The sequence below is a fragment of the Ornithorhynchus anatinus genome, chromosome 11 (assembly GCF_004115215.2).
Source record: "Ornithorhynchus anatinus isolate Pmale09 chromosome 11, mOrnAna1.pri.v4, whole genome shotgun sequence".
Classification (NCBI taxonomy): Eukaryota; Metazoa; Chordata; class Mammalia; order Monotremata; family Ornithorhynchidae; genus Ornithorhynchus; species Ornithorhynchus anatinus.
Window position 1 is genome coordinate 42,913,635 of NC_041738.1, and position 22,586 is coordinate 42,936,220.

Consider the following 22,586-nt stretch of genomic DNA (forward strand, 5'->3'; position numbering starts at 1 on the left):
TGAGTGAAAGATGGGAGACTCCTGAGGAGGCATGGAATAGCTGAAGCAGAAAATATCCTCAAGGCTCTGGGGCCTCTGACCTTTGGAACCTTGATAAAAACAATCTCCCGTATGTTAGGGACAGAGGGGCAGCAGCAGAGAAGAGGCAACTCCCTGTACAGCCAAGTCATGGGCATAAGAAAAGAGAAAATGCCACCAGAAGGCTGAGAACTGCCACAACTTGTGGGTCCATCTTTCAAGAGCTTCCTAAACAACTGAAATCAATCTTCAAGACGTCCCTGGAGCACTGCCCTGCCTCCTCGGCCCCAGCTCCACTCTCCCTCCACTGACACCAGACAAGTGAGGTGAGGGCTGGAGCAGTGAGGGGAGCTGGTGTTGGAAATCATGCGGGGAATCAACAGTGCCCGATTTCTACACAATCCCATGAACAAGCTGTCCACCATCCCCGACTGAAGGCCTGGGAGTCAGAGGGCCTGGGTTCTAATCCCATCTCAGCCACTTGTCTGCTGTGTGACCTTGGGCAAATCACTTCACTTCGGAGGGCCTCAGTTTTCTCATCTGTAAACATGGGGATTGAATCTACTTCCTCCTACATAGACTGCAAGCCCATTATGGATAGGGACTGTGTCCAACCTGATTATCTTGCATCTATCCCAGCACTTAGTAAACCGCTTGGCACACAGTAAGCATTTAACAAATATTATTATTTCTGTGAATAGTCTGTGAGTGATGATGCTGCATTAGGCCAAAAGATGGCCTCTAGACCCTGAGAAATGCTATCTTTGGGTCTAGATATGGATCCAGTGGACAAGGTGACAATGGGATGCTGGGAGAAACCGTGAAATATTTGCTACAAACATCTATCTTCATGGCTCCAGATGGTCTAGCTAACTTCTCTATTGCCTCTAAATCCCGAACTTTCCCTTTAGTGCCTCTTTCTAGATATTTGGACTGTGAATTTATTCAAACTGTTTGACCCATACAGCTTTCTGTGGCAATGAACTCTAAGAGTGAATCACCCTTGCTGGCCGAAGTGTTTTCTTTTTTTTAGTTTGAATCTTCTCCCTTTCAGCTTCAGAGGGTGCTCCACCATCCTTACATGGTGCGGTTTGGTTTGGGCAACAACGCCAAGGTCTTTCTGGCCATCTCTTTCATGGTCCACCAGGCCCAAGCTGTAGAATGAAAACCTTCCAGCAACCAAGATCCATTCCCCAGGGGGAGCCCTGACACTCTTAAGATTGGGTCATGAAAATGCTCTGCAAAGGTCTGTGGAGGGAGCCAGCTAGTGGAAAGACACAGGCTTCGGAGTCAAAGGACATGGGTTCTAATCCCATCACCACCACATGCCAGCTGTGAGACCTTGGGCAAGTCACTTCACTTCTCAGTGCCTCAGTGACCTCATCTGTAAAATGGGGATTAAGACCGTTAGCCCCCCGTGGACTGGACTGTGTCCAATCTGGTTACCTTGTATCTACCTCAGCACTTAGAAGAGTGTTTGGCACAAAGTAAGTGCTTAAGAAGTACTATAATTATTATTAACTATCAATCACTGGCTTTTATTGATCAATTACTATGTGCAGAGCACTGTGTTAAGAGCTTGAGAGAGAGTACAATACAACAGAGTTGGTAGACACATTCCCTGCTCACAATGAGCTCACAGTCTAGACAGATGCATTCTCCATATTCTTCAACTGCACCCTAACTCCAGCTGGGCCAGATCCCCTCCGGAGCAATTCTTCCCAGAAAGAAAAATCAGGAAATCAGCAACCAAAAAGCCCCAGAAAAAAACCCTCACAGGACTGCTATTGATGGGGGAAAGAAGAGAGGGGCAGAGAGAGGCTGGTCAGTAGGGAAGTAATAATAACAATAATAATGATGGTATTTGTTAAGGGCTTACTATGTGCCACACACTGTTCTAAGCACTGGGGTAGATATAAGGTAATCAGGTTGTCTCATGTGGGGCTTACAGTCTTTATCCCCATTTTCAGATGAGGTAACTGAGGCACAGAGAATTTAAGTGGCTTGGCCAAAGTCACACAGCTGATAAGTGGGAGGAGCTGGGGATGTAAATATGTGTCAGAAAGATAAGTGACAGGTTCCCAAGGACTGGTAGTAAAGGGAAACACCTCTGACTGCTCAGGGACTTCAGCCAGACCTAAGGCTATCAAGAGGGCTGCCTCAGACACTGCAGGGGCAGAAGAGATTTCAGGGAGGAGTCTTGAGGGCAGGGATCATGTCTGCTAATGTTATTGCACTCTCCTAAACACTCAGTACCGTGCTTTGCAAGTAATAAGTGCTTAGTAAATACCACTGATTGATGGGTGAGTCAGGACCAAAAAAGGTTCCTATTTGTGGATTTTTTTTTCCAGGGATAAGGTTTATGAAGCAGAAGGGAGAAAGATGGTCAGAGCTTAAGAGAACCACCCCTTCCTCCACAACCCTTCCTAGGTATAAAAAGACTTGTTTCTTAGCAGCTGAAATCCCAATCTGTAGAGACTGAGAGAAGACATTTCACCTGACTGGGGAATAAAGGGAGTTATGGGAGGGGAAGTGGGGAGAAGAGATGGCGGGGGAGACCCCGGGAGAGGTGCATCAGGGGCAGTGGTCCAGGAATGCACCAACATTGGGAAAAGTTCCTACTCTTCTCAAATTTCGGTGTCTGCCTAGAAACCCAATGAAAGAGCTGTATTCTCTCTCAGTGGCCCCTCTGCCCTTCCTACATCTTCAGCAAGAATCTGGGACTCCGACACCAGAAGCAGCAAGCAGAGGGGAAATGAAGATTTGGATTTGCCCCTGTTTCAGGGCCCAACTAGCTCCATTTTCTATGGCCCATAGAGAAAGGACAGAAGGTGACTCTAACCCAGAATGCCATCTCAATCCCTTCCCAACACTGCCCCTTGATGCCGGACTTCTTGGTGTGGGCAGAGGGAAGAAGACTGTGTCTCAGATTTGGGGGAGAGTAGGAGGGGAGTCAAAGTTCTGCTCCCAGGAGTCCAGTTTCCTGGTTTCTTCAGGTGGCAGCCCAGAAGATCAGATGGAGCCAGTCCGAGGTCTTACGTAAGTGGCACTGGGGAGATTGCAAACCCCTCCTCGTGATTAGTTGGGAAGAATTCTTTGCAAAGGCAGCTGAGGTTTCACTCGTACCATGGTTGCTAGACATGCTTTGTTTCTAGCCCTTGCCCCAATGATTTAAATGTATCTGGGGTAGTTCAGACACACAATGCACCCTAGGCCCCATTATTTCAGGCAAGATTCCCCCCCCCACACACAAACGTGTGTACACACACACACACACAAAACCCCTCTCCCCCGCTCCCCACCCCACCCCAAGAAGAAATCCAACCAGAGGCTCATCTCATTTTGTTTAGTTTACCCACCCACTACTCAGTTTATCAATGGTATTTGAGTGTTTACTGAGTGAAGAGCACTGTACTAAGCACTTGGGACAGTAAAACAGAGTTTTGTTTCATTTTTTAAATGGCTTTTGTTTAGTGCTTACTATGTGCCAGGCACTGTACTAAGCACTGGGGTATATTCAAGATAATAGGGTTGGACAGTCCCTGTCCCACATAGGGCTCATAGTCTTAATCTCTATAATAATGATGACATTTAAGTGCTTACTATGTGCCAAGCACTATTCTAAGTGCTGGGAGAGTACAAGTTAATCAGGTTGTCCCACGTGGGGCTCACAGTCTTCATCCCCATTTTACAGATGAGGTAACTGAGGCACAGAGAAGTTAAGTGACTTTGCCCAAGGTCACACAGCTGATTAAGTGGCAGAGGCGGGATTAGTACCCATGACCTCTGACTCCCAAGCCCGTGCTCCTTCCACTGAGCCACACTGCTTCTCTATTTACAGATGAGGTAACTGAGGCACAGAGAAGTTAAGTAACTTGCCCAGGGTTACTTAGCAGATAAGTGGTGGAATCGGGATTAGAACCCAGGTACTCTGACTCCCAGGTCTGTGCTCTTTCCACTAGGCCATGCTGCTTCACAGAGTTGGTAGACATGTTCCCTGCCCACAAGAAGTTCACAGTCTAGGGAGATGCCACTGCTTTATTGGTCACAAAGAGGGAATAGGAAAGGTCTGGGAATCAGAGAACCTGGATTCTAATTCTGGCTGTGCCACTAACCTGCTGTATGACTTTGGGCAAGTTACTTACCTTACCATGCATTGGTTACTTCATATTTAAAATGGGGATAAAATACCTGTTCTTTTTCCCTCTTGGACCATGAGCCTCATTAGGGACAGGGATTGTGTCCAATTTGCTTATATGCTCTCTACCCCAGTGCTTAGTATAGTGCTTGGCACATAGTAAGTACTTATATACTGCCATTATTATTATTATATTATTAATTCTCCCCTTATTGGTAGAGCCCCCCCCGTAGCAATTTCTCTCATCTGAAGTGTTCCATGGCCCTCACTGATTTTCCAATTCATTTCATGTCGTAATCAAAAACCTTTTCCTGTTTTTTCTTTTACCTCTCTGTTTAAATGTTTCCAAATCACCAGGGCCATATTTAACACTGCAAAGTCAAGGCGGGGGAGGCAAAAACTGCATGCCATGATGGAAAGTGTTCTAGGGTAGAGGGGCTAACAGTTATGGCTTCTTTTATGGAAGAATAAATCTGGCTAATGGCTTTATATCTGCACAGAGTTTTACTGAGTAGGACCCCAACATAGTAGGACTCCATTTTGCAGTCAGAAATATTGAGGTCTAGGAAGCCTCAATGTCACTCAAGAAGCCAACAGCAGAGGCCCTGATTCAATAGTGCCTTTTTTAATAGGCTAATAAGGCTCTCATCTAGGGTGGAAAATTTTAGGGCGTAGTAAATTTTGCATCCGCTGCCCACGGATGCCCGAGTTGCTGCTGCCCCAGATGCTAACGTGGACCAACCGCACATCCACCCCGACTGTCTGATGACCTTGAATGACTAGTCTGTATCTTGAAGTGGATTCATCTTGAAGTGGATTCCCACCCAAACATCTACTAACCTGCCCTGGGCCCCAGCAGCCCCCTTCCAAACTCCGCAGCCTCCCCTCCCCCGGTTCCCTGCAACACGCACACACACTGAGGCAGAGTGGCATCTTGCTGGTCTCAATATGGCCGCTATTCAAACCCAGAGCTCCCAATCTTCCTGCTCCCATCCAAGCTGCAGTTACTCCCTCTGAGAACAGCCCCCGTTATCCCTGTAGTTTAAGAGCAGCTCCACGGCTAGGCTCAACTCCTGATGACTTCATTGGATCTTTTAGTGAGTGCTACAGGGTAGCAATACCAGAAATGCCCAAGTGAATAATAATAATAATGATGATGATGATGGCATTTGTTAAGTGCTTACAATGTGCAAAGCACTGTCCTAAGCCCTGTGGGAGATACAAGGTTATCAGGTTGTCCCACGTGGGGCTCACAGTCTTAATCCCCATTTTACAGGTGAAGTAATTGAGGCACAGAGAAGTTAAGTGACTTGACCAAAGTCACACAGCTGACAAGCGGCAGAGCCGGAATTAGAATCCATGACCTCTGACTCCCAAGCCCGTGCTCTTTCCACTTAGCCAAGCTACCTCGCCTAAGTGTTACACTTTTTCTTTCACAGCACTTCGTTGTCATTTTTTAATCTCTCATTGGCTCATTTTTAATCTCTCACCAATTCTAAAAACTAGATGATGATGGTATTTGTTAAGTGCTTACTATGAGCCAGACACTGTTCTAAGCACCGGGATAAACACAAGCGAATCAGGTTGGACACAGTCCCTGTCCCACATGGGACTCGCAGATAGGGACAGCTATTAAAATCTCCATTTTACCTGTGAGGACACTGAGGCACAGAAAAGTTAGGTGACCTGTCTAAGGTCACACAGAACTTAGGAGGAGGAATTGGAACTCGAACCACATCTCCTGACTTTACTATCCTCTTGCCATTAGACTAGACTGCCTCCCTAATTCTCTGGGATCTTGGACTCTGGACCTCACCAAACACCAACATGCACATACCAATTGGGAAACATAAGTGGCAGTGCCCTGATTTACAGCCAGAAGGGCAATTTCTACTGACTGAATAAAGAAAATTTTAATTGAAAGGAGGTTGGGTGAGAATTTAGTGCTCAGGCTTGGTTTCCTGATTCAAATCCCATCCCTAATCAATTTTGACTAGAGAAGAAATGACAGTTGGTTTTGATGATCGAGGAAAGCAACCAAAAAAAAAAAAAAAAGCAGAAAAATGTTCCCTTTCAAGAAAACTATTCCTGGCCTTGAATAGTTTTCCCCTTCACTGCCCAAGGGAAAAACACAACACCAGAGTCAGAATGCCCTGAAAATGACCACTATAATCAAAAGAGCCTCAAAACTCAAGGGTCTCCACCTGCCCAAGAGCACTGATCCATGAAGCAAGAGGTGATGCCAATAGGCCACCTGATTCCCTGCCTCTAGACAGGCCTGGCATGCAAGATAGCACACTCCGGACAAAATAGGAGGAGCTGTTGGTGATACTAGTCCTCCTGGAGTCTCAAGTGGAAGAGTTCGCCTAATAACAGAGAGGGAACAAAAATGGGGAAAATAACCAAGGGGGAATGAAAATGGGGAAAAGTGAGATCTCAAGTCTCTTCATTTGCAACGACCCAGATACAAAGCATTCAGTGAACTGGGGTTGGAGTTTTGTTTGTTTGTTTGTTCTTGAAGGAAGGTTCCCATGGATGCCTTTACAAGTACTCAATTGTCGGAACAGGAAGGAATATATTAAACACATTACGTTTGGGCCATTGGGGCTTTGATCTGCTCTGTCAGCTTATTCCTGTGCATCGCATAGCACTTCTGGATCTCCTGATCCTCCATGAAAGTGGAAACTATCAACCCTCAAACAGGGCAAACAGACAGGCACTTATCTCAGGATGCTGGCCTGATGACACTTGCTGAAGTTTGGCCAATCGGCACACAACCCTCAGGCTGTCATCTGCTCGTTTTAATCCTATTGGTTCAAGGGAAAAAAAACATTCAAGTTGGCATCTTAGGACCCACCCACCCTTGAGAGAAGTTGCAGTTTACAGTTAGGGCGCCCCATAAATATTAAACAAGAAGTTTTGATATCATAAGTGTGAAACGCATGCAGGCGATGATATCAGAGCCACCCGTTATAATTATAAATAATGAGACTTTGCAGTCCTCTAACGCTCTACCTCTTCAAAGTACAGGACGTTGCCTTTTATCGCTGGCAGGAGGATTTAGGCTACGTCTGCTGTATATACCCACATGCTGCACTAATCAATCATCCAGTTGCATCTGCAAGTGTAAGTCGAGCTTGAAGCTTAAATGGAAGATTAAAAAATGAGAGAGAGAGAAGGTTTCGGGATTCAATCTAGTCCAGTTAGTGCAACACTCCCTCTTCTCCTCAGAGGTGAGGGCATTGTTCCCCTCTCATTAACCTGACAAATGGGGACAGGGAGGCATCTCAACTCTGGCACTCTGACCAGCCAGCCATCCCTTCCCAGATCTTATTACAGGAGCAGAAAGGGTGGGGGAAGACCCACAGAGAGAGAGAGAGAGAGAAAGAAAGAGAGAGAAGGAGATGCAGAGAACTGCAGACAGTAAAAGAGAGGAAGGAGAAGAAGTAGGAAGATAAGGGAGAAAGAGAGGGAGACGAGGAGGGAGAGAGAAAAAGACAGGAGGAGCATGTGAGAGAGAAAGAAAGGGAAAGAGACTGACAGACAAAAGAGGGATAGACAAAGAAAGGGAGAGAGGGAGAAAGGGAAAAAGAAGCAAGAAAAAGAGAGAGGGAGAAGTAGAAAGTCCAAGGGAAGTAGGGGAGAGGAGAACATTATTTTTTTTTCTTGTTGAAAATGCCCTAACTTATTCTCAGAGGGAGGGTTTTGTTTTGGCTTCATTTGCAAAAAACTTTCATTTTTAATTTAATGGCAACATTTTATCGCCAGCTCCATGAATTATCAAGGCACTGGGGTTTGTGTTTTTTTTTTTTTGTTCTTGGCATTTTGGTGGAGCGAGATAAGAGTAAAAAACAACAGAGCTGCTCAGAGAGTGAAAAAGAGAGATAGATAACGTTGATACCAACTCCTACACAAAACAGTCCTACCCTTATCACAGCTTTTTATCACAGTTCCTTTTTTTTTTTTGGTAGAAAACACACACACACACACATACACACACAACCCGGCTGGAATGGGGCACTGCATTCAAAATGAACTTTACACTGGTGGCTGTTCTCTTTATATTTGGATAGAACAGACTAATTCCCATTTTCAATAGATTCCTTCCAGGCACAAGAAGCCAAAAGTTGGGATTTCCAGTTAGAAATCTATTTTAGCCCTTTAGTCTCTCCAACCCTAAGCTAATTTTGACCAGTGAGAGAAGAACTCCTTCAACACCAGGACAGACTAGATTATCAACTCCTTATGGGCAAGGAATGTGTCTACTGAATCTGTTCCACTGTACTCTCCCAAATGCTTAGTACAGTGCTCTGCACATAGTAAGGACTCAAATACCATTGGTTGATTGACAGGTGAAACTCAGAGGCCTAAGCCAAGAGTCACCCGTGGGCTGCAGTTTGGGTCCCACATGGAACTCTCCATCTAAGAAGGAGGGAGAAGAGGTACTAAATCTCCCATTTTACAGATGAGGAACCTGAGACCCAGAGAACATCAAGTGACTTGCCCAAGGTCACATATCAGGCAATGGGCACAGCCAGGAATAGAAGCCACTATTCCTGACTCCCAGTGCTATGTTTTTTCCACTAGGCCATGCTTCGCCTGTGTAGTTATGCATATTTTTTGTCACTATGTCCAAAAATGTTCTGCCATCACATTTTTTTTACCCCCTACCCAACCCTACAGAGGTATACTGGGGAGAAGTGAATGAAAGCTGCAGTCATTTGCCTGCTGTGTGACCTTGGGAAAGTCACTCGACTTCTCCGTGCTTCAGTTTCCCTTATCTGTAAAATGGGGATTCATTACCTGTTCTTCTGGCTTAGAATGTGAGCCCCATAAGGGACAGGGACTGTGTAGAAACTGATTATCTTGTATCCCACCCACTGTTTAGTACAGTGCTTAGCACATAGCGAGCATTTAAATATTATTATTGATATTACCATTATCTTTCTCCTCTGAGCCAATTGTGGAAAAGTGGCTTGCTCTCACCCTGGCTTAGCAGCATGGTGCAGTGGATAGAGCACAGGCCTAGGAGTCAGAAGGTCATGGGTTCTAATCCCAGCTCCACCACTTGTCTGCTGTGTGACCTTGGGCAAGTCACTTCACTTCTTTGTGCCTCAGTTACCTCATCTGTAAAATGGGGATTGAGACTGTGAGCCCCATGTAGGACAGGGATTGTTTCCAACCCGATTTGCTTGTATCCACCCCAGTGCTTTGTACAATACCTGGCAAATGGTAAGTGCTTAACAAATACCATAATTACTATTCTTATAAGGGACTCTGTGTCATCAACAAGAGGCTTCCCCACTACAAAAAATAATAACAATAATAATTATAGTATTTATTAAGTGCTTACTATGTGCCTGACACTGTACTAAGACCTGGGGTGGATACAAGCAAACCCAGTTAGACATAGTCCTTTATCCACATGGGGCTCCCAGTCTCAATCCCCATTTTACAGATGAGGGAACTGAGACCCAGAGAAGTGAAGTGATTTGTCCAAAGCCACACAGCAGACAATTGGCAGAGCTCAGATTAGAACCCATGAACTTCTGACTCCCAGGCGTGGGCTCCATCCTGCTTCTCTAGCATCATGGACTGAATTTACTCTCCCCTTTACATAGAGTCAAATTTACCTGAGAGTGGGCAAGGAATGAATTTCCCTAAAGGCAGGGAGCCTTAGCACTTGAGACATTCCAGGTCTCTGTGGTTGGCTCTACCTGCCAAGTGGAACTAAGAGGCTGACTGTGCTGGGGAGAGGATAGGGAACTGGAGTCAAGCCTGGATCAACTCCACTCCTGCCTTGCCTGGCCCTCCCCTGACCCCATCCCCACTGGCACTGGACAAATACAGAGGCCTCAAGCTGGAGAGAGGAATCTCCTTCTCCAGGAAGCATCAGATGTCTGACCCAGATAAGGACAATTCCTCAGTCTCCAGAGATGGGTGGGCTTGATCTGCTAGGGTGGTGTGACATCTTGGGGTAGATGGTTGTAAGAGAGACAGACACAGGGAACACAAATGCCAAGAATCAAACTTCCCTGATGGATCCAAGTCATCAATATGTCTGTTTATTGTTATATTGTACTCTCCCAAGTGCTTAGTACAGTGCTATGCACACAGTAAGCACTCGATAAAAATGACTGAATGAATCAGTCATATTTATTGACCACTTACTGTGTGCAGAGCACGTACTAGGTGCTTGGGAGAACTCAACAACATAATAGACACATTCCCTGCCCACAATTAGCTTACAGTCTGGGGGTGGGCAGACATTAATATAAATAAATTACAGATATATACACTTAAGTGCTGTGGGGCTGGTGGGAAGTGATTAAAGGGAGCAAATCAGGGTGATGTACGAGGGAGCAGGAAAGGAGGAAAGGAGGGCTTAGTCAGGGAAGGCCTCTTGGAGGAGATGTGCCTTCAATAAGGCTTTGAAGGTGGGGGAGTGTCTGTTGGATATGAAAAGGGAGGGCGTTCCAGGCCAGAGGTAGGACGCGGACGAGAGGTCGGCAGTGAGATGGCTGAGATCACGGCACAGAGAGCAGGATGGCACCAGAGGAAAGGACCAGAAGGGGGATTGCCGGCTGCTGCTACTCCTGCTAGCCTTCCCACCATTCCAGAGGGAGGGAGGAGAACCAGGAGGGCACCCACCCTACAGTCAGTTCCACTGTTAATGCAATAAATAGGACTGATTGATTGCTACAGCTTTTCCCCATTCTCTGGGCCACTTGCACCTCCAGATGTCAGGTAGTCAGTCATCAGCTATTTATGACAAACCCCCGGTCCCGGGAGTTCTCAAATAGGTGATTTGAATGGCAAGAGTTCCTGGAAGCACGAAGAGGCAGCCATGGGTACACGTACACTCCACCTATTTCCTACCCCTCCACCCTCCCTGGCACAACACCTTGGAACTGTCATCTAGACCTCTTGCACTCCTCATCCTTGGTCTGAGTGATGGTGCAGAGTTTGATGGGAAATAAGGACAGAAGAGAACAGGCAAGACTCCTGGCAAAAAGAGGAGGGCAACCACATCCATAATTGGGGCTTAGGAAGGGGGGAGTCAATGTCCAAAGGAACTTCACCTCATTCCCAGTCTTTGAGTGGCTCTGGATCAGGGTGAACGCTACCCATCCAGGAGACGCTGAGGGGATTCCTAGGTCCGTGGAACTGGGAGGAATAGACCAATGCCAAGTCACTGCCCAGTCTAGGATGCAGAGGAAGCAGGTACCAGTCTGGAGATGTGCAGTGGGCTAGAATATGGTCCCATGATCTTGAAGTTCCCAGTCGGGACCTATACATCTGCCATTGGACCAGATCCTGAGTCAGCTCTGGCCTGGAACGCCCTTCCTCCTCAAATCTGACAATCATTCTCCCAGCTTTCAAAGTCTTAATGGCACATCTCCTCCAAAAGGTCTTCCCTAAGCCCACCTTTCCTCTTCTCCCATTCCCTTTTGTGATTTGCTCCCTTTTTCTAATCCCCCTCCCAGCCCCACAGCATTTATGTACATAGCTGTAATTTATTTACTTATATTTATGTTTGTCTCCCCCTCTAGACTGTAAGCTCATTGGGCACAGAGAAGGTGTCCATTATCATTTTATTGTACTCTCCCAAGAGCTTAGTACAGTGCTCTATACAGCGTAAGTTCTCAATAAATACGACTGAATTGAATGAAAGAAAGTTCACGTGGGATCCAGCCCTAAAAATACTACTGAATGAATGAATGACTAAAGGATAGCCCTACAGTAAGAAAATTTGGGGCCGAAACAAGGTAGCCAACTGGCAGACCCCCATTTAGGACTCCTCCAGATCAGTTCTAGACCGTGGAACTCCTGTCAAGGTCTTGCTGCCGACCTGACCCGGCCAGGTGAGTTCCTGGTGGAAGGGTGCGCAGCAGAAAATCCACTCTGGGCCTACACCTTCTGACAGAGTCCCATTGGGTAAGAAAAAATGTCCAGAAACAGGAATATATTGGCCCTTGGGTCCCTGGGAGTACTTTTCCCGGAGAAGGCCTGACCCAGATTTGACCTGGGCCTTTCCTTTCTAAAGACCCCTCCCATTTCACTGGGAATGTGTCACTTCCTGCAGGATGTAAAACAAACAAACCAATCCCCAAGGAGCTCAATTTCCATTGGCAGATAAGAAAACTCCAGGAATCAAAGGGAGGGACAGGTGTGAATCTTTTTGCTGGATAGGACACCAGCCTGCTGTGTGGCCTCAAGCAAGTCACACAACCTTTCTGTGCCTCTGTTGTGGGAACGTGTGTTTAAAATACCAACTGATCCCAAATGGTGTTGTGTGACATGAGGGAGCTAATTAAATCAATCAACCCTGTCAAAAAAAATAATCATTCAAATGTGATGATAATAATAATTAAAAAAATGAGAAAAATGATAAATGAGGCAATGGCAGATATTTTCAAAACCTCCATGACCAGATGGGCAAGCATCCAGGTCACTTAAATTTTAAGATCCTTCAGGACAGGGATCATTTCTACCAACTTTAGTGTACTCTCCCAAATGCTCAGCAAACTGTAAGTCTCAATAAAAATATCTTTGATTGATAGAGCAATCTCTGGGCTTCCCAGCAACTGCCCAGCTACCTCAGGGCAAGGCAGAAAGAGTAAAGAATCAAAGGAGCAAAGATAGTTGCCAGCTGCTTGTTATCAAATGGTGCACCCTGACTCCCTGTGGCATAGCTTCTCCTGCTGAGTCCCCATCGGCTCTGCTGGACCCAGAAGAGAGGAGAAGAGGAGCCACATGGGAACGGAGAAATGGCGGGGAATAGCCAAGGAAACCCAGGCTTGGTGGAGTGGAAATCCATAGTTTCAACATAATAACCATAATAATAATAACGGTATTTCTAAGAGCTTACTATGTGCCAAGCACTGTTCTGAGCACTGGGGTGGAGCCAGAGTAATCAGATTGTCCCACGTGGGGCTCACCGGCTTGATCCCCATTTTACAGATGAGGTAACTGAGGCCCAGAGAAGTTAAGTGACTTGTCCAAAGTCACACGACTGATAAATGGAGTAGCTGGGATTAGAACCCATGACCTCTGACTCCCAAGCCCGTGCTCTTTCCACTAAGGCACGCTGCTTCTAGTGAAGCCAAGAAAATCAATGCAATACAAAAAGAAATCGGCCCACATGCACTGCTTGGCAGGCCAACCTATCCCCTGGAGGTAGCTCCACTAGGAAAATGAGTCATCATAATAATGATGGTATTTGTTAAGCGCTTACTATGTGTCAAGCACGGTTCTAAGTGCTGAGGTAGATAGAAGTTAATCAGGTCAGACCCAGTTCCTGTTCCAAATGGGGCTCACAGTCTAAGTAGGCGGGAGAAACAAGCATTAAGAGCATCATCGACCTTCTTCCTGACCTTTTTAAAATAAATCATTACTCGCCTTGGGTGAGTAGGCGAGTAGCTATTGGCAAGGGAGGTCCTAGATCTTGGAGAAGGACTGACTGGGGCTTTTCATTTGGAAAAAGGGGAAAAGCCAACAGCTGACACTGAGCTGGCTGGGCCAGGCATGAGGGCTGGGACTGCTCTGGCCTACGAAGTTCTTAGGGCAAAGGAAAAATCGAATTTGTCTGGAGGCTCCTGTGACTAATTTGGAGCGGAACTATATAGGTGATTTGCTCTCTCTCTCTCTCTCTCTCTCTCTCTCTCACACACACACACACACACAAGGGTTCCTAATTACCCAGTATCTCATTAACACAAGATCAGAGATATCCAGTGTTTATGTACAGTCTATGCAGCTGTGAATACACTCACGCACAACACATCCTTCTCTCAGGCACTCACCATATTCTTCACTTTTGCATATAAGGCTCCCAGATAGATAATATAGAAAATATCCAGGGAATGCACTGAATGAGCTGCCCAAGAGATAAAAACTGGGGCTAAGAAAGGCTCTTTTTACAATTCCTCAGCTGGAGGATTATCAGCCCCTGTCCTCCCATCTCATACACAAAACTGGAATCAGAGCTAATCGCTTCCAAAATAAATGTGCAAACTAGTATCAGCTAAAAAGGCTTTTATCCTCTCTTCCCTACTCCGACACTTAAATGGCACCTGAATCCAAACGCAAATGCAAATCTTTAATTGTCCGCAGATCCGCTGGAACGCGGCAATTCCAGAGGAGTCCGAGCCATTGGATGGAAACCAGGGGCAGAGACAAGAGAAAGGGTCGGCGGGGGGAGGACTGGACTCATGGTCCCCCTTTTGGCCCCCCTCTCACTCCCTTCCCTACCTTCTTTTTCAAAAACATAATTTATCTGGGTATTATCAAGAAATCCAGACACTTTAATCAGTGAGCTATGAAGTCAGTATTTCCATTCTTATCTAGTGGACGAGTGGAAATGGAGAGGAGATAGGCAGCTCGGAGCGGATCAGTGGTGGGGAATGTTAATGGGAGAAGAGGCAGCACTATTGGCTACGGAGTCTCAGCTATCTCCACCATTATCAAGCTGTTATCAGTTCAACCATCGCAGCGCAGTAATGGGGCCAGTTCAACTTTCCGAATTATCATAGGAGCTGAAACCTGCATGAGAGGCCTCAGCTGGGAGACAGAAAAGTGAGTAAGCAGCTGAACTGCACATTTAAAAGCAAGAAAAACAGATCAATTCAAAACCGGTAGAATCGGGAGAGGAGAGGTCAGAAAGATCCTCACCCAGGCCGAACGGTTGGCGGCGCCGGTGGCGGTTCTAGGAAAGGTGATTTGGCTTGTGGTCCTGGCCTTGTGACAGGATCAGCATGTCTGAGAAAAGGTCCGGCTGACTTCTGCCATCAGCTAGTTCTGGGGCCTAGGATCATGCTGGGTTTGGGCCTGGCGCGGAACTGGAGGTGTTGTGATGTCCTTTCACCCAATAAGATTCTCATAGTGCTTGGCCAACACCAGCTCCAGTAGAGGATGCATGGCCTAATCGAAAGAGTATGGACCTGGGAGTCAAGAGACCTGGGTTCTAATCTCGGCTCTGCCACGCGCCTGCTGTGGGACCTTGGGCCAGTCACTTCCCTTCCCCGTACCTCAGTGTCTTCATTTGTAAAATGGGGATTCGATACCTGTTCTCCCTCTATTTAAATTGTGAGCCACATGTGGGGCAGGGATTGGGTCCGATCTGCATATAATAATGTTGGTATTTGTTAAGCGCTTACTATGTGCCGAGCACTGTTCTAAGCGCTGGGGTAGACATAGGGGAATCAGGTTGTCCCACGTGGGGCTCACAGTCTTAATCCCCATTTTACAGATGAGGGAACTGAGGCACAGAGATGTTAAGTGACTTGCCCACAGTCACACAGCCGACAAGTGGCAGAGCTGGGATTCGAACTCATGAGCCCTGACTCCAAAGCCCATGGTCTTTCCACTGAGCCACGCTGCATATATTATATCTACCTCAGCACTTAGTACAGTGCTTGACATGTAGTAAGCACTACAGAAATTCCACAATTATAGAAGCTCGACAGGGGCAGGGAACATGTCTGCTAATTCTGCTGTATTGTACTCTCCCAAGCACTTAATACAGTGCTCTGTACCCAGTAAGCACTCAATATATATGACTGAATGAACATAGTAAGCTCTCCGTACTTCTGATTGATTGACTGATAATAATAGTAACTAATAATCTCAATTCCTTGATGAGGCGGACAGCCACCATCATTAAGGTACATGAATGCCTTCAGTAGAATTCATGGAGCTGCTGGGTGAACAGAGCTGTGAACCACATGATGGCGGGGTGACCGGAAAGAGCGGGGGATGAGGCCCGGGCCAATGGGCGAGCCAGCTGGGGGAGGGCCCGTTTACATTGGCTGTGCTCCGTGCTCTCTCCTGGCCGCAGTTGGGTGATGGAAATCCCCGCCCCTGGCCCACAGGAAAACAAAAAGGGCCTAAGTGAGAGACTGCAGGTGGGGCGAGGGTTTCTCCATGTTCCAGGGTGTTCAAATCGTAGCACTTCTCCCCCATGGGTTAGAGTGGCTCAGTTGTGGATTTCCCAAGCACTTAGTACAGTGCTCTGCATTCAGTAAGTTGCCTATCAACCTCTGCACGAAACAAAAACTTCTCACTCTAGGCTTGAAGGCTCTCCATCACCTTGCCCCTTCCTACCTCTCTTCCCTTCTCTCTTTCTACTGCCCAACCCGCACACTCCGCTCCTCTGCCGCCCACCTCCTCACCTTCCCCCGTTCTCGCCTATCCCGCCGTCGACCCCTGGGGCACGCCCTCTCTCCTCACCTCCGCCAAACTAATTCTCTTCCCCTCTTCAAAACCCTACTTAGAGCTCACCTCCTCCAAGAGGCCTTCCCAGACTGAGCTCCTCCTTTTCCCTCTGCTCCTCCTCTACTCCCCCCTTCACCTCCCCTCAGCTAAGCCCTCTTTTGCCCCCTTTCCCTCTGCTCCTCCCCTTCTCCCTTCCCCTCCCCTCAGCACTGAACTCATCCGCTCTACTGTATATATTTTCATTACCCTATTTATTTTGTTAATGAGATGTACCTCACCTTGATTCTATTATTTTGTTAATGAAATGTTCATCCCCTTGATTCTATTTATTCCTATTGTTTTTGTCTGTCCGTCTCCCCCGATTAGACTGTAAGCCCGTCAAAGGGCAGGGACTGTCTCTATCTGTTACCGATTTGTACATTCCAAGCGCTTAGTACAGTGCTCTGCACATAGTAAGCACTCAATAAACACTATTGAATGAATGAATGAATAAATACCACTGATTAATTGGCAGAAGACTCAGAGAAACGAGAGTTTTGCCCTAAGACCTAACCTGCTAGACAGAATTCGATTGCTTACTGGACGTCCCGTGGGGTCACTCAGGGGACAGGACTCCACGGGTCTCCTCCCCTGTTTTAGCACAGTCTTATTCTCACAGTTTAGGAAAGGATCATGGCTGATTTGGTGCTTGCTTGAGCATCAGAAGCTGTGGGGAAGGAAATGGCTCCATGAGACTGCCCTGCTGGCAACTCACCCCTCATCCCAGTTCAAGGAAAGGTTCTGAGCGGCTAGGCCCAGGGACAGAAAGACATCCCGGGATTACTCATTGGCAATTTCTGATGACCACCTGGAGAGTCCCCAGGGGATGGAAATCTACCTCTATGCCAAAAAGAGGCCCCTTCTACCTGGATGGTCAGCGATTGAAGAGATTCAGAGATCCCTCTAGACTGTAAGCACACTGTGGGCAGGGAACGTGTCTACCTACTCTGTTATACTGTACTCTCCCAAACGCTTAGTACAGTGCTCTGCACACAGTAGGTGCTCAATAAATATGACCAATTGGTTCCTCTCTTCAGGAATCCACAAGAGGGCTGGAGTTGGGCAGAGCAACTCTGCTCAGAGCTAATGATGAACTGGACACGGGAGAGCTTAAAGGGGATGAAGAAAGCAGAGACGTAACTATTTTGAGCCGCAAAACTGCCTGAAAGAAGAATCACGGTAGTAGTGAGCATTCACTGGGTGCCATGCACTGTACTGAGCTTGTAAATTGCAGTTTCTCTATGAAGGAGGGCGTTACTATGTCCATATAATTTGTTTTCATTTTCTAGGACTTTGAGAGCAGGTTAATCCAGGGTCTTGGAGAGTGAAGAGTGGGCAGAGGCCAGGACTCCTGTAAGCAGAAAGGAGCTGGACGTGGACCACAGTCAGTGTTGAAGAGGAGGGAACGAAAGGCCTGACGGTTGCTACATTAATCTTCAGGAAATAAGACTGGTGGGAAAATATACACACCCCTTCACTCCAATTTAAAAAGACATGTTGGTATAACAATGTTCCAATTCCTAATCCCCCTGCTGCCTTCCTCACTTAAAGACAGTTAGCTCAAGGAAACCAACCACAGACAAGGAAATCTTGTGGTCCTCTAGACTGTAAGCTTGTTGTGGTCAGGGAACTTTTCAACCAACTCTGCTGTGTTGCACTCCCCCAGGGGTTTATAGTACAGTGCTCTGCATATAGTAAGCACTCAATAAATACCATTGATTCAAATCTTGTTCTGCTCAGACTTGCTCCTTGGCCATTAGATCTTATGCCTCATTTTCCCAACCTGAACAATTATAGTAGCAAGTTTACAACATGGAGGATTTTGTTAGATATAATGATGATGATGATAAATGATGATAAAGTACTCTGCAAATATTAAAGTGCTAATGCCATACCATGTTTTTAAACACAAGGAAAGCATAGTGGAGCCTGGAGCCGCTAAATGATCAGGGCTTGTTTTAGTGCTTGAATTATATTTTTACTGTTCCATGGTTTCCTACCCTCTCTCAGACTCTGAGACCCTGTGGGCCTGGGATCGATTTTTAATAGATTTTCTTGTAACCATCCTAGCACTTTATTCAGTGGTTTACCCATTATGAGTACTTATAAACATTAGTAGTAGTAGTAATAATAATATTCAGGGAAGAAAATGGTTTAGCAAAATCTTAATTTTAAAGCAGAACAAAAATTTCAACATACCATTAGCAAGCATGGCTGAAAAATACTACCAAATGCTATACAGTATGAAGAAACTGTAAGGTTATCACTCTGCTACCCACTGCACTCATCACTGCATCTTAAGTGAAATGGTTATGAGAGTAATTAAAATAATTAAAACAGCTATGCAGATAGATTTCAAATCTACTAGCCAATGAAAATGAACAACGGGCCTGCCAGATTATTTTTTGCTTGCTTACTTACCAATATCACCCCAATAATAATAACAATTGTGGTATTTGTTAAGCTTTACTATGTGCCCAGGTGCTGTACTAAGCTCTGGGGCTAATACAATCAAACTGGGTTGGACACAATCCGTGTCCCACGTAGGGCTCCCAGTCTCAATCTCCATTTTACAGGTGAGGCAACTGAGGCACAGACAAGAAAGGTGACTTGCCCCAAGGTCACACAGCAGACAAGTGGTGGATCTGAATTAGAACCCATGACCTTCTGAATCCCAGGCTCATGCTCTACCCACTACACCATGCTGCATCCCCTATTTTCTTAACCAGTGCCTTACTCCCTTATTCCTACATCCAATTGTATTATTGAGCACTTCCTATGTGAAAAGCACTGTACTAAGTGCTTGGGAGAGTACAATTCAACGCCAGACATATTCCCTGCCGACAGGGAACTCACACTGCATTGCTCCTAACTGATTTCTTCTAACCCAGATCCCCCCTTCCATTATAATCAACCACAGCCCAGGAAGCCCCAACATGTAAAACATCTCTGTCCTCTAATTCTTTCTCCTTCCTCATCACATTGACACCTATACCTCACCGTCAGATGCTGGGGGTTTCTAGATGCACCAGAAAATGCAGTCTCAGTAGGACGTACCAATCATTTGCCAGTTGTGGCGGCTGAAAGCTTAATCATCTGTCAGCCAATATTTCACTCAACTCATGACTGGGGAATGAATGTTCACTGGGTACCCTGAGTCAAGGGGCTTGGAAAGAGGGAGTGTTTTAGCCTAAGGAGGGAGATGGAATGGGACATGATAACAAGATGCAAGAATCAGAAGTGACACTGTTCAGGTGAGGCTGAGTAGCCATTCATCAAGGATATGACAAAATGTTCAAAGTGCAGCAAGAAGTTGTTAGGATAGACTCAGGAAGAACTTACTGCACATGAGGGCTACGAGGCACTGGAATATATTCCCAAAAGATATTACAGAAGGGCCTTTCTTGGAATGTGTTAAACTAAACAGTTATTTCCTTGTCTAGTTTAAGTGCAGTCTGGATTGGAAAAGGCAGTATTGGATCTGATGACTTTTAGAGGTTCCTTTTGGCACCCTGGCTCTATGAGCAAGATATGGGCCAGCTAAATTGGCCCACATATACTCGGGAGTGTAGCCAATTGCTCACCAGGAATGGCAACAGTGACCAAAGGTTTATTAAAGTCCAGATCCTAAGACTCAGTTGGGGCCGTTCTACTTTAGGTTCGAAAAGGGGCTACTGACAACACTGGGGCCAGATTGGTCATGCCAGCCTATACAAACAGGGATGGTCTTACCACATTTAATACACGACAGACTGTCCCACTTCTTTCATTTGCCTCTCTGCCACACAGACACGAGCACACACAAGTACATATAGTATAATAATAATGTTGGTATTTGTTAAGCGCTTACTATGTGCCAAACACTGTTCTAAATGCTGGGGTAGATACAAGGCAATTAGGATGTCTCACATGGGGCTCACAGTCTTAATCCCCATTTTACAGATGAGGTCACTGAGGCCCAGAGAAGTTAAGTGACTTGTCCAAAGTCACACAGCTGACAATGGAGGAGCCGGGATTAGAACCCACAACCTCTGACTCCCAGGATCAAGCTATTTCAACTCAGCCATGCTGCTTCTCTTATACATAGGCCCCGAGGGAGGAATCTTAAGAATTTTCAGGAGGTTTGGAGGCTTCTCTCATCCAGTAGAGGCCCCAGAGGTCAGAAGACTAAAGTTCATTACAGTTACCACCCTGATATTGCCCACATCCTCTGCCGCACTCAATGAACTTGGATTCACCCTTTCCACTTCTCACAAGGACAGAGCTGTGTGTGTCTGTGTGTTTGTGTGTATGTATGTGAGACATTTTGGCACAGGTATGAGAGGTTTTTTATCTGCAAGTCTGATCTATACATGTGTGCATTATCTTAGCAGTGTAATAAAGTAGACGACCACCAAGAGTGAAAGAGAGTGGGGGTCCTCGGTACTCCCAGGATCCTTTTCAACCCAGCTATGGTGACCAGCCTCGTTTACCGTTCCATGTTTGTCTCCAACAGTCAAACAAGATGACAGTCTTCCGCCATCTCACAGCACCACGCGACTTCCGTAGAAGCATCCGTATATGCCGATGAGATGAGGAGCAGTATTTACAGGCAGAAAGAAGGGTTCTATTCCCAGCTCGGCCACTTGTCTGCTGTATGACCTTGGGCAAGTCACTTAACTTCTCTGTGCCTTAGCTACCTCATCTGTAAAATGGGAATGAAGACTGAGTCTTATGTGGGATTAGGACTGTGTTCAACCTGATCATCTTGCATTCACCCCAGTGCTTAGAACAGTGCTGGCATATAGTAAGCACTTAACAGATACCCTTAAAAAAAAAAAAAGACATGCCAGCACCAGAGAATCAATCCAAAGTCAAAGAGCTGTGGCAGTCTTTGTGACAAGATGGCAGTGCCCGTTCTGCCAAGAGTCACATATGCTACCCAGGTGGGGTTGTGGGCCCACGCAGCAAATTGTACCCTCAAACATTCGCCTGTGCATCAACAACTGCGAAAATGCACTTACCTGGGCCATAAAGAGGCTGAGTGCAGCTCAGATCACAGGTTCCATGACAAAGTGAATTCACACCTCTGAGCTCTGAGATCACAACATCCATTGAAGACTGACACCCACAGGAGATGAGTGAAAAGAAAACTGCAACTTACCACTAGCCATTTATTAAACAACATCTTCCCACGCCAACCCACCCATATACCTCGCCACCCACCCCAGCCTCCCACTTCAGCTTGTATCCCTCTCTTTATTTCTCGGTAACCAATATTTCTCAGAAAAGAAATAACCGAATACTGCTTAAGTTTCCACCCACCACCCGCGTGCACCTGCCTCTCTCTCAGATCTGATTTCATTCAGGCCATTCTCTGCGTGGCTGGAATCAAAGATGGATGGAAAAGAGGAAACTCGGTAACAGACCCTGAAAATCCCTTAGAGGTATGGTGGTCCAGATCCACCTTGTCTCCCTTCCTGCCCATTTTAAAACAGGGCTTCGGGGGCCACAGGTGAGTGATTGGGTGGGAAAGAGGGGGAAAGAAGAGAATGGATATCTGACCAGGGCCTTTTTCTTTCCCGCCCAAGAGTGCTGGGGATAAAATCTCCCTAGCATTCAGAAGCAGCAGGTGGGCAAGCACGTCTTATTCAATTTATAGGATGTTGGAGAGGCTGTGGCTGTTTGGACCAGCAACTGTTCCCACCCAGGACTGCGCTGCTATTCCTGCTACTGTTACTGCTCCTGCAGCATTTACTACTGTTTTAATCAATCATATTTATTGAACACTTGCCATGTGCAGAGCATTGGGCTTAGTGCTTGGGAGAGTTCAATATAACAGAGTTGGTGGACACATTCTCTGCCTTCAAAGTGTGTGTGTATTCATCTCCCTCTCTTGCCTCCTGTTTCGGACTGGAAGCCCCCTGTGGGGTGGGATTTGTGTCAGAATCATCATCCTTGGACTTCTTCCAGCATACAACACACTGCCCTTCTATGCTATTACTATTCCCTACAACTCTTGCCGCTTGAAACAATTCGCGTTTTTCCCCCTGCCCCTGGCCCAACTGACTTGTCACTAGAATATTTTTATCCCTACTGCAAAGCAATCTGGAGTATAGAAAGTGTCTTAACCACCTTGCTAGGGAGAATTATATAAGCTTTAAAAAATGATGAAATAGGCCTTCTGTCTTTCAGC

At 46.3% G+C, this 22,586-nt stretch overlaps 1 protein-coding gene across 2 annotated transcripts in view; it reads right to left on the reverse strand.

Annotated features, from left to right (window-relative positions):
- The window catches only part of ZFPM1 (zinc finger protein, FOG family member 1), a 182,913-nt gene that overhangs the window by 146,415 nt on the left and 13,912 nt on the right, over positions 1–22,586 (reverse strand). The window lies entirely within an intron of this gene.